This window comes from Hydra vulgaris, chromosome 10 (assembly GCF_038396675.1).
Source record: "Hydra vulgaris chromosome 10, alternate assembly HydraT2T_AEP".
NCBI classification, from domain to species: Eukaryota; Metazoa; Cnidaria; class Hydrozoa; order Anthoathecata; family Hydridae; genus Hydra; species Hydra vulgaris.
This window is the reverse complement of record NC_088929.1, coordinates 24,736,944-24,747,500: the sequence shown is the minus strand read 5'-3', so window position 1 is coordinate 24,747,500 and position 10,557 is coordinate 24,736,944. Positions and strand designations below refer to the sequence as shown.

At 29.5% G+C, this 10,557-nt stretch overlaps 1 long non-coding RNA gene across 2 annotated transcripts in view; it reads right to left on the bottom strand.

The window, feature by feature from the left end:
* The window catches only part of LOC105847044 (uncharacterized), a 10,875-nt gene extending 7,400 nt beyond the window's left edge, over positions 1 to 3,475 (bottom strand). Inside the window, exon 1 of one of the 2 annotated variants that reach the window (XR_010641227.1) lies at positions 3,413 to 3,475. This is a non-coding gene — a long non-coding RNA (uncharacterized LOC105847044). Of the gene's footprint in view, positions 1 to 3,128; positions 3,262 to 3,412 lie in introns of those variants that run through there. The other variant, XR_010641226.1, reaches the window with a different exon arrangement.
* Between the last annotated feature and the right edge of the window lie 7,082 nt (positions 3,476 to 10,557).

The following is a 10,557-nucleotide window of genomic DNA, read 5'->3' as shown; positions in this document are numbered from 1 at the left end:
ACTCAAGTAAAATTTGAATAAAAGTACTGTTACTTAAGTTGAACTCAAGTAAAATTTGAATAAAAGTACTGTTACTTAAGTTGAACTCAAGTAAAATTTGAATAAAAGTACTGTTACTTAAGTTGAACTCAAGTAAAATTTGAATAAAAGTACTGTTACTTAAGGTGAACTCAAGTAAAATTTGAATAAAAGTACTGTTACTTAAGTTGAACTCAAGTAAAATTTGAATAAAAGTACTGTTACTTAAGTTGAACTCAAGTAAAATTTGAATAAAAGTACTGTTACTTAAGGTGAACTCAAGTAAAATTTGAATAAAAGTACTGTTACTTAAGTTGAACTCAAGTAAAATTTGAATAAAAGTACTGTTACTTAAGTTGAACTCAAGTAAAATTTGAATAAAAGTACTGTTACTTAAGTTGAACTCAAGTAAAATTTGAATAAAAGTACTGTTACTTAAGTTGAACTCAAGTAAAATTTGAATAAAAGTACTGTTACTTAAGGTGAACTCAAGTAAAATTTGAATAAAAGTACTGTTACTTAAGTTGAACTCAAGTAAAATTTGAATAAAAGTACTGTTACTTAAGTTGAACTCAAGTAAAATTTGAATAAAAGTACTGTTACTTAAGTTGAACTCAAGTAAAATTTGAATAAAAGTACTGTTACTTAAGTTGAACTCAAGTAAAATTTGAATAAAAGTACTGTTACTTAAGTTGAACTCAAGTAAAATTTGAATAAAAGTACTGTTACTTAAGTTGAACTCAAGTAAAATTTGAATAAAAGTACTGTTACTTAAGTTGAACTCAAGTAAAATTTGAATAAAAGTACTGTTACTTAAGTTGAACTCAAGTAAAATTTGAATAAAAGTACTGTTACTTAAGTTGAACTCAAGTAAAATTTGAATAAAAGTACTGTTACTTAAGTTGAACTCAAGTAAAATTTGAATAAAAGTACTGTTACTTAAGTTGAACTCAAGTAAAATTTGAATAAAAGTACTGTTACTTAAGTTGAACTCAAGTAAAGTTTGAATAAAAGTACTGTTACTTAAGTTGAACTCAAGTAAAATTTGAATAAAAGTACTGTTACTTAAGTTGAACTCAAGTAAAAGTAAAAAGTAGCTCATTAAAAACTTGTTTTAAAGTGGTGCTAAAAATACAGCTATATGAACTTTCATATTGTAAACATTACATTAAAAATATGGCAAAGTGGTATTTTATCATCACTGTTTAGGTTTTATATTACAACTTGGTTCTAGAATTTCAAATATGCATATTGGATGCAATATAGGTGGTATTTTTTAAAATATTCTTGCTTACGCTGATAACATAGTACTTATAGCTTCATCTTGGTTCTCTCTACTGAAATTATTGAATGCAATTAAAAACCTTAGAGTAAAAACAATGTCACTTCATTTTTAAAAATTGTTCAGGAAAATGAAAAAACAGATAAACTTTGAATGCAGGTAATAAGTATCATTCAAAGTAACATTTCATGAGTATTAGTTAAATGGCATAAGGAGTGCTTTATTCTTAAATATTTTTGCATCAACTGTTAGAGGATCTGATAATTAGTAATATTCTGTTCAAATCTAAAAATCAACCAAAAGTGAAGTTATATTGTTTTTGCATCGAGGTTTTCAATTATAATAAGACCTTATTAAATAATATGTCTTTTAACACCAAGAAGATGGTTTGTATGGTTTTTAAAAACAATAATTGTGTTGCTTTTCAAAAATTTCAAAAAATGAGTGTAGCAGACTACAGTCTGGAATTTGTTGACAACTTTAAATACCTTGATTATATTGTAAAAAAAAATGATCTGTTCAATGATATGGACATTAAAAGTGAGATGAAAAATCTATATACTCGAACACATATGTTAATAATTTTGTCAGGTGTTCAATTCTTCTTAAAGGAAACCTATTCTTATCACATTGCATATGCTTATACAATGTTTCCCTGCAGAAAAGTATTAACTTTAGAAAATTAACACACTTTCTAAAACAAATATATTGCTAAAACAAATGTGCAAAAATGCTCTTTGGATATGACAGGTATTAAGTTCTAAATATCTCTGATTCGCACTTGGATGTATTTAGAACTAAGGCTTGTAACTTTTGATACTAGTATGTCTAACACTAGGGTCAGTTTAAAGAACCAGCTTGTCTGATATGATAAAACTATTGTACCAAAAGAACTGTATGTGCATTACTGATTTTATTAACAGAACTTTATGACTATCAGAGTAATAAGTTGTAATAAATGACTCTTTCTTTACTTTACTTTTTTTTAAATCTTATTATATATACCTTGTGCCTTTTTGTATGCACATATTTGAAACAAATGCTTTAATAAAAATATAAATTTTCCATCCGACTAATAACTTAGTGAAAACAATCAAACTACTCTTCAAGTCCAACTTTTTGGATTTGTAGTTTAACTGAATTGTATCCAATTGTAAATTGTAATAAATAAGAAAAATTGTAATCCAATTTTACAGATTTATGGTTTAATCAAAAAATAAAAACAATTATAATAAATTCAACAACCAAGAAAATATAAAAGTATAAGAAATGTGTTAAAAAGCAAGTAAAAATAATTTCTATATTTAATATAATAGTAATATATAATAGTTTATATATAAAACATGACTATATTAGTAAAGAAAATAAATTATAGAATAAGTCAAATAAGAAATTTAACATAAAAAATGTTAGTTTTGAGAAGAAAAAAAACATCAATGAAAGTTTTCAATTCAAAAAGTATTGTGTTTTCTAAATTTTGTCTAAGCTAGATAGCACTCACTTAATGTTTAAAACTATAATAATACGAATAGATGAAATAATATATTGTGCTTTATTTATGTTGTTGTATTAGTTGTAAAAAAAAAATGAAACTTAAAAAACAAATTTTATATATATATATATATTTATATATATATATATATATATATATATATATATATATATATATATATATATATATATATATATATATATATATATATATATATATATATATATATATATATATATATGTATATATATATATATATATATATATATATATATATATATATATCTTTTCTAAAGATTTTCAAATGCTGATGTCCTTGAGGTGATCCTGGCCTACCTTAGAGTACGACTGACGTCAATCCTTTGATTAGACTTAAGCTAACTTAAAAGTTTTAAATTTTTAGTTTTTAGAACTTTAAGTAAGTTAATCACTAGATGAGTAAATAAAAGTTAATATGCACTAAAAAAAACTATGGAGTCTATTGTAGGGGAGAATTACTTTTATTCAATTAGATCCATTATTCGCGTTACGCAAAAATGTAACATAAATAAAAAATTGTTTTTTTTTTCTTTGTTGAAACTTTTTAAATAATTATTTACTTAAGGAAATTTTAAGGTAACCTGGTCTAAGTGCAGCCACCCTTGCGATAACCCGGACGCCCGGGTTTTATTCCTCAATAATAGTTTGTGTATTATTGGGGAGAAAAGGAAGGGGAGGGGGGAAAGAGGGAATAGCGGCTGATTGAGTGCGAATTTCATAACAACGAATCTGCATAAATGCGAACTGGCATAAGTGCAAATTGGCATAAGAGCGTTTGCTTTATTTTTAAATGATATTTTATCACGATTTAAATTGTGATAAAATATCATTTAAAAATGTAAAATATTAAATAATAAAAACTTTATAGTTAATAATTTACTTTAACTGCAATTCCAAAAGCTTCTTTCCTTTTTTTTAAATATCTCTTCTCAATTTTTTGAAAATGTCATCAAATTTTGTTAAGTCTGTGTTTTTTCCTCCAAATTTTAAATATACTTTTGAAAAATATCGCATTCTACTATTCCTTTACAGTATTGTTCAAATTATTACGATAATTGAGAAAAAATTTTAAATTAAACTTTACTTGTACTTTTTGTCATTAAAATGTATTATAGTAAATAAGTATTATGATTAATATCATACCTGGGGCATTTCTGTGAGATTTTAGTGCCTCCATGTTAAATTTGTACTTTGAAAATTTAAAAAATACGTTAGTAATGTTCTTAGTTATAAATATTCAATTTTTTCAATTATTTGCAATTAGGCAGGGCCTATAAAAGTAGTCTGTGTAATTCACTGTATTTGTGTGTGTTTATGGTACGTTTTTCGGATGAATCAACACTGGAAATATCAGACAACGATTGCCGCTATGTAAGAAGAAGACCAAGAAAAGAGTTTCTTCCACAGTGTCTGGCGCAGAAGGTCAATCAACTAAAGTCATGGTTTGGAGCGTGATATCTTTAAAATGACCTGGACGCCTATACATTGTAGATGGCACGATGAATGCGAAACAGTTCAAGAAAGTGATGCGAACTTGTCTGATTACTCAACTAGAGGACTGGTTTCCTGATGGTAACTGCATTTACATGCAAGATGGGGTACCCTGCCATACACCAAACATTATCAAGGATTACTTTGTTGACATCGGTATGGAAGTGTTACCCTGGCCGGCAAGTAGTCCTGATATGAACCCAATTAAAGGATTATAGCACAATCTGAAAGACAAAGTAAACGAGGTCACCACCACTAACAAACGTGACCTAATCGAACGCATTAATCATGTATGGTATCACAATCCGTTAATTTCCAAATACTATGAAAGTATGCCGATTTTTTTGTCAATTATCGTAATAATTTGAACAGTACTGTATTTATTAAATATACTTTAACAGTCCGTTTTTTAAAAGACTATCGACAGCCGTACAAAGACTGGCACATCTCAGTGCAGGATTAAGGTGGGAACTAGGGGGCCTTAGTTCTGACCCTGCAGTTTTGGGGGCCCCGATTCTAAAAGATTTCTTTAAAACAACAACAACAACAACAAGATATTTATTTTCCTCAAAATTTACAATCAAATAATTGCGATCATAAAACAATAATAATAATAATAATAACAAAAATAGTAAAAATAATAATAACAACAATAATAACAATAATATTAACAATAATAATAACAATAATAATAATAATAATTATAAGAAGAAGAAGAAGAAGAAGAAGAAGAAGAAGAAGAAGAAGAAGAAGGGGAAGAAGAAGAAGAACAAGAAGGGGAAGAAGAAGAAGAAGAAGAAGAAGAAGAAGAAGAAGAAGAAGAAGAAGAAGAAGAAGAAGAAGAAGAAGAAGAAGAAGAAGAAGAAGAAGAAGAAGAAGAAGAAGAAGAAGAAGAAGAAGAAGAAGAAGAAGAAGAAGAAGAAGAAGAAGAAGAAGAAGGTGAAGAAGAAGGGGAAGAAGAAGAAGAAGAAGAAGGGGAAGAAGAAGGGGAAGAAGAAGGGGAAGAAGAAGGGGAAGAAGAAGGGGAAGAAAAAGAAGAAAATTATTAATAATAAAAAAAGTAATTGCAAGAATATCTATAATATTAAAATAATAAAATCATAATTAAATATAATTATTAAGAATAAATATAAATAATTGATTGACGAGGAAGGAGTCACTCATGCAAAAACCTGATCAAAATAGTGACACCAAATAATTATATTATTAATATTAAATTAAAAAAGTATTACTAACAACAATAATAGCTTTATTCATTAATAGAGCAAAAGTAACAGCAAAAATATTAGTATTATAAAAAACATTGATTAAGAACATGGAAAGGGTGCTGCTTTGAAGTAGCCGGGCCCCAAAAAGTCCTAATTCGTCTCTTGGCTATTTAGTGGACACATGCCTAAAGTTTTATAATAGGACTGTTAGTTATATTTAAAGCAATCTTTAAGTTCTTTAACACTATTTACATTAGATGAAAATTTATAGTATGCTTTTAGTATCAACATTTTCAGGTCAAATGACTTCGTTTTGTCAAATGACTTCATTTTGTCTTTAATTATTTATGTAATTTAAAACATAATGCATAAATTAAAAAACTAGGCGAATAAGAGTTTTTGGAGCTCTTAAGAACAGTCAGAGTAAAAGGAATAGACTTATTTGAATGACGAGTAACGCGAGAATGAATTTTAGTAGATGTTACAAGAGGCACAAGCCCTTTAGATCAGCGCACATTATAGTATTTATAAAAAAGAGAAAGGGAAACAACATTACGACGATGTGACAATGGCTGAAGGTTTGCAGCAAGAGCAGGTCCACCAACTTTTACAATGCAATTTTGCACTTTGTCTAAAAGAGAAAAGGCATCATCTGAAGATGCGCCCCAGATATGGCAACAGTATTCCATACAAGGACGGATTTGAGATTTATAGAGGTAAAGAATAGAATTCTGAGTAAGAAAATGGCAAGAACGATGATGAGATGCAACCTTAGCAATTTCTAGCTTTGCAATCAGATTTTGAATCTCCTTTGCAATCATATTTTGAAAGTATAACACGCTACTTTCGGTTTGTTTCTAAAAGATTTGTGATACAAGTCTTTTTTGAAATAAGACTATGTTGAGTTTTGGAAGGCAATTTGTTATTTACCAAATGATTGATTATGACTGGTCTAACTATTTTTTCTATAAGTTTGCATGGAACAGCAGTGAGCGATATTGGCCTGTAATTGGCTGGATCTGTTCTGCTACTCTTTTATAAATAAGTGCAACATTAGCTCTGAGCCAAGTTGATGGAACCTTTCCAGGTTTTATCGAAAGTTTAAAAATTAAATTTAGCGGAACTGCCATTGATGTGGCACATGCTTTTAAAACAAACGTTCTAATGTTATCATCGCCCATTGACTTATTTCCATCAAGCATATTTAGGTGTTTGAGAACAATGTTTTGGTCAATTGTTATGTCTGAAGTTAAAACATTTGTTTTGTGTGCAAAAGGTTTTAGTGGCTGAGTCACTGGTTCTTTGTAGAAACTGATTGAAATTGATTGTTGAGAATGTTTGCTTTTATTATTCAATCACTGGTTATTTGATTTGAACCTAAAGTTAAGGCTGATAATTGAATGCTCACAATTCTTTTACTATTAATATATCCAAATAGTCTTTTTGGATTGTGCTTGTCGTTAGCTAGCTTTGATTCATACACATATAGTGCTCGTTTGCTGTTTTTCGTTACCTTTTTTTTTGACATTTGTTTACTCTTTTATGTGCGCCTCATTTTTCCACCTTGAGTTTGTATTTTTATACCAGAGCTCTTTTTGTTTAGTTAGCTTCATTAACTTGTTTGTGATCTAGGCTTGCCTTTTTTTGGCAGTATTATTTGATGCCTATGGAATAAACTTATGGTACGCTTTATTATAGAGATCAGACCATATGGAATAACATTCTTGAACATTGCGATCCATAAATCTAGCTTGCCAATTTATGTTATTTATTAAAGTGTTTATTTCATCGTATTTACCATATTTATAAAGGAATTTTTGCTGTTAAAACTATTTTGATTACTACTGCTTAAATTGTGCTACCAGCTAAGAGATATATGCCTTTGAGAGGCTGTACTAAGACGAGGTCCTGTTAAAACTTTGTCGATACTATCTTTTGATTCTGATATAATTAGACCAAGTGTGTTGTTTATATTTCCATCAGTTTTCTTAAAGGTTGGACATTTGACATGCTGGTAGAGGGTTTGTTACAGAGAGAATCATTGAACCTGTATTCAAGACTAATTTCATTATCAGGTGTGATACTCCTTAGATTCTTTGCATTTAAAGTTTTTATTTAGCTGCGAATTGTCTAGTTCACTTGCCATTATATAATTTTGAACATATATTGCTACACCACCTCCATAACTAATTCTATCTTTCCTAAATAGCATATAGTTATTGATTGATGGAGCAGAAGTAGAATTGAACCAAGTTTCAGTTATAAAAATTAGATCATATTTGTTTTGTTCAGCTAATAATTGGAGCTATATCTGGTTAATATAATGCATTATTAGTGAATTTTTTTCCCAGATGTAGTTAAATCTGAAAAAATTCCCATGAGTAACTACATCTGGTTAAAGTAATGCATTATTAGTTAATTCATCTTAAAAATAACTTTATCTTAAAATCTACTGATGTAGTTGCACAGATGTTATAACACTTTAATTATTTAAAAAGTGTAACTACATCAGTAGACCCCACAGATCTAGTTGCACAGATGTTACTGCACTTTGATAATTTAAAAGATGTAACTACATCTGTAGAACCCACAGATGTAGTTGCACAGATGTTACTACACTTTGATAATTTAAAAGTTATAACTACATCTGTAAAATTCAAAGATGCAGTTGCACAGATGTTATTACACTTTGATAATTTAAAAGATGTAATATGTAGAATATTATATCTGTAATATTTATTTAATTTTTGCACAGATGCTATAAGAAACCAATGAAACTTTAGATGTTGTTGGTCAGATGTTATTAGACATCAATGAAATTTCAAAATTTCGTTGGACAAATGTTATTATACCTCATTATATTTACAGATGTTGTTGGACAGATGTTATTAGACATGGAAAATCTGATGTTGTTACCCTGGCCCAAAAAAGTTACTTCAAAGACCACGAATATTAGTAAACGATAGATTTAGAAAACTTGGTGATGACGACGGTTTTTAGTGTTTTATAGTTTTTGGTACTTTAGTCATTTTTGAATTTGTTAAAGAACTTGACTAAAAGCATAAATAGTACTCAGCACACTATTTAATAGTCCAAGCAATCGCCTCTGTACTATTAATAAAGGGTCCCAAATGTGGACCCTAAACGAACAGACATAGCAACCATGCGCAACATGGTACTTTTAATACTCTGATACTTTACAGCTGGTGATGGAATCATCCTCTCTGAGTGCTACCACAAAGTTCGGGAAACCTGACTACCAGCCGGCCTCATATCCATAAAACTGAGTTTTAGAGCTGTACTCTCGTTAGGAGATAATAGATTGAGTTGCCTAGTCGTGAAAATATATAAGCAAAACTCATGCATTGAGTCAAGAAGATCCAGCATTCAACATCCCAAACTGGAAACAATGTATTATAAATACATCTGCGCCAGCGTAATCAATGAAGAAGGAGTGCGAAGCTGGTCAACAGATGGAATCTGTTTACCCCTTAAGTCTTTGCCTTGAAGACCTTCTACAAGACAGTAGTATTCTTGAGACACTATCTCTAGCCTTTACCTAAAAAAGTGTATTCTATAAAGGCAGCAGACATGAAACAGGCCGTACAAAATGTTACCAGTAGCAGGATAACCTGACCTTTATTAGCCTAATTGCTCAAATAAGCTTTAAATTTAAAAATGTTACAAATTCAGTATTTTGTTTACAAAAAGTAAAAATTGTCGTAAAATTAAGAAAAAGCCCGCACATTTTCAATTTCATCGAAACACTCAATGTAAAATTCAAATTATCCGGTTGAAATCCTTCATTGCCTGTTGCAAAACATATAATGAACACAAGGGTTAATTGTTTTAATGCGTGCTTGAAGGTCGTTTAAACTTCAATTATATAGCTATCAGTTTAAACAATATTTTTTCATTATGAGAATAAAATAATCTTCTTACATCAGCAAATATAATAGATTCTAAAATGTTAAAAGCTTTAAGGAATGTTTGCAAACTACGCCACGCTTAAGGGGGAAAGAGGGTCATACATTCTGTGACACTTTGTGAAAAAAATCTTATAGGGGAATTTTGCTAGCCCATCATTAGTTCAAGAGCAACATTATTCCAAAGTTCGTTAACTTCATCACCCCATTGGTTCCATTTTCTCAAGAAAATAGTTTTACTTCCTCAACAAAATATTTCCCCTTTTCAAGCATCTCAATTTTCAAGCACTGTATTATTAACGCACACTCCGTCCTAAACAATTAAAATTCTTCTAAAAGAAGAATTTTACTTGTTTTGAACGGACGGCCAAAAGCTGTTGATTGTGGAATCAAAACTTATTAGGCTGTTGCGTCGATGGAAATGCGAGATGCTGTCTCAAGGCTGTTGCGTCGATGGAAATGCGAGATGCTGTCTCAAAATAATAACACAAAAATAAAAGGATTGCAAAAAAAAAAAAATTAATGTGCTTGTCTGGAACATCAGGATGTCCTTCAATTTTTTAGATTGACATTCATATTGTTACAACCTCTGAAAACAATTAAGCAAGACTTAAATGATAGTTAAGTCAGTTGATGAGTTGACAGAAACTTTGAAAAAAATGGCTTCACTGTTAGAAGATCAACGGTCTATTATCATCTTGCATTAAAAAATTCTCACACAATTGATGACAAGTAGAATGTCACGAAAAACAAATGCTCCCTTGATCATGAATATAAAATAAAGATTACTTGATCACGATTTTGTGATTGCTCCACGCCATAGACTTTAGCTTGGCTGATATTTGATAACGACGGGTATGGCACAAAAGAATGTGCGCTACTTGGATCCTACCTATAAATCAATAAGATTAGAAAAGCATTCAAAACCTACTCTCCTGAAGATTGTATAAAAGTATATGAACTACCAAGATTTTGAAACATTATGCTGAATTCAAATGATAATCCAAAACCAATTGTTATAACACTTACTCACGGAAGACCAAACGAAAACTCCAACTTTCAAAACTAGTCTTGACTCACAACTCTTAGGAACCACATCTG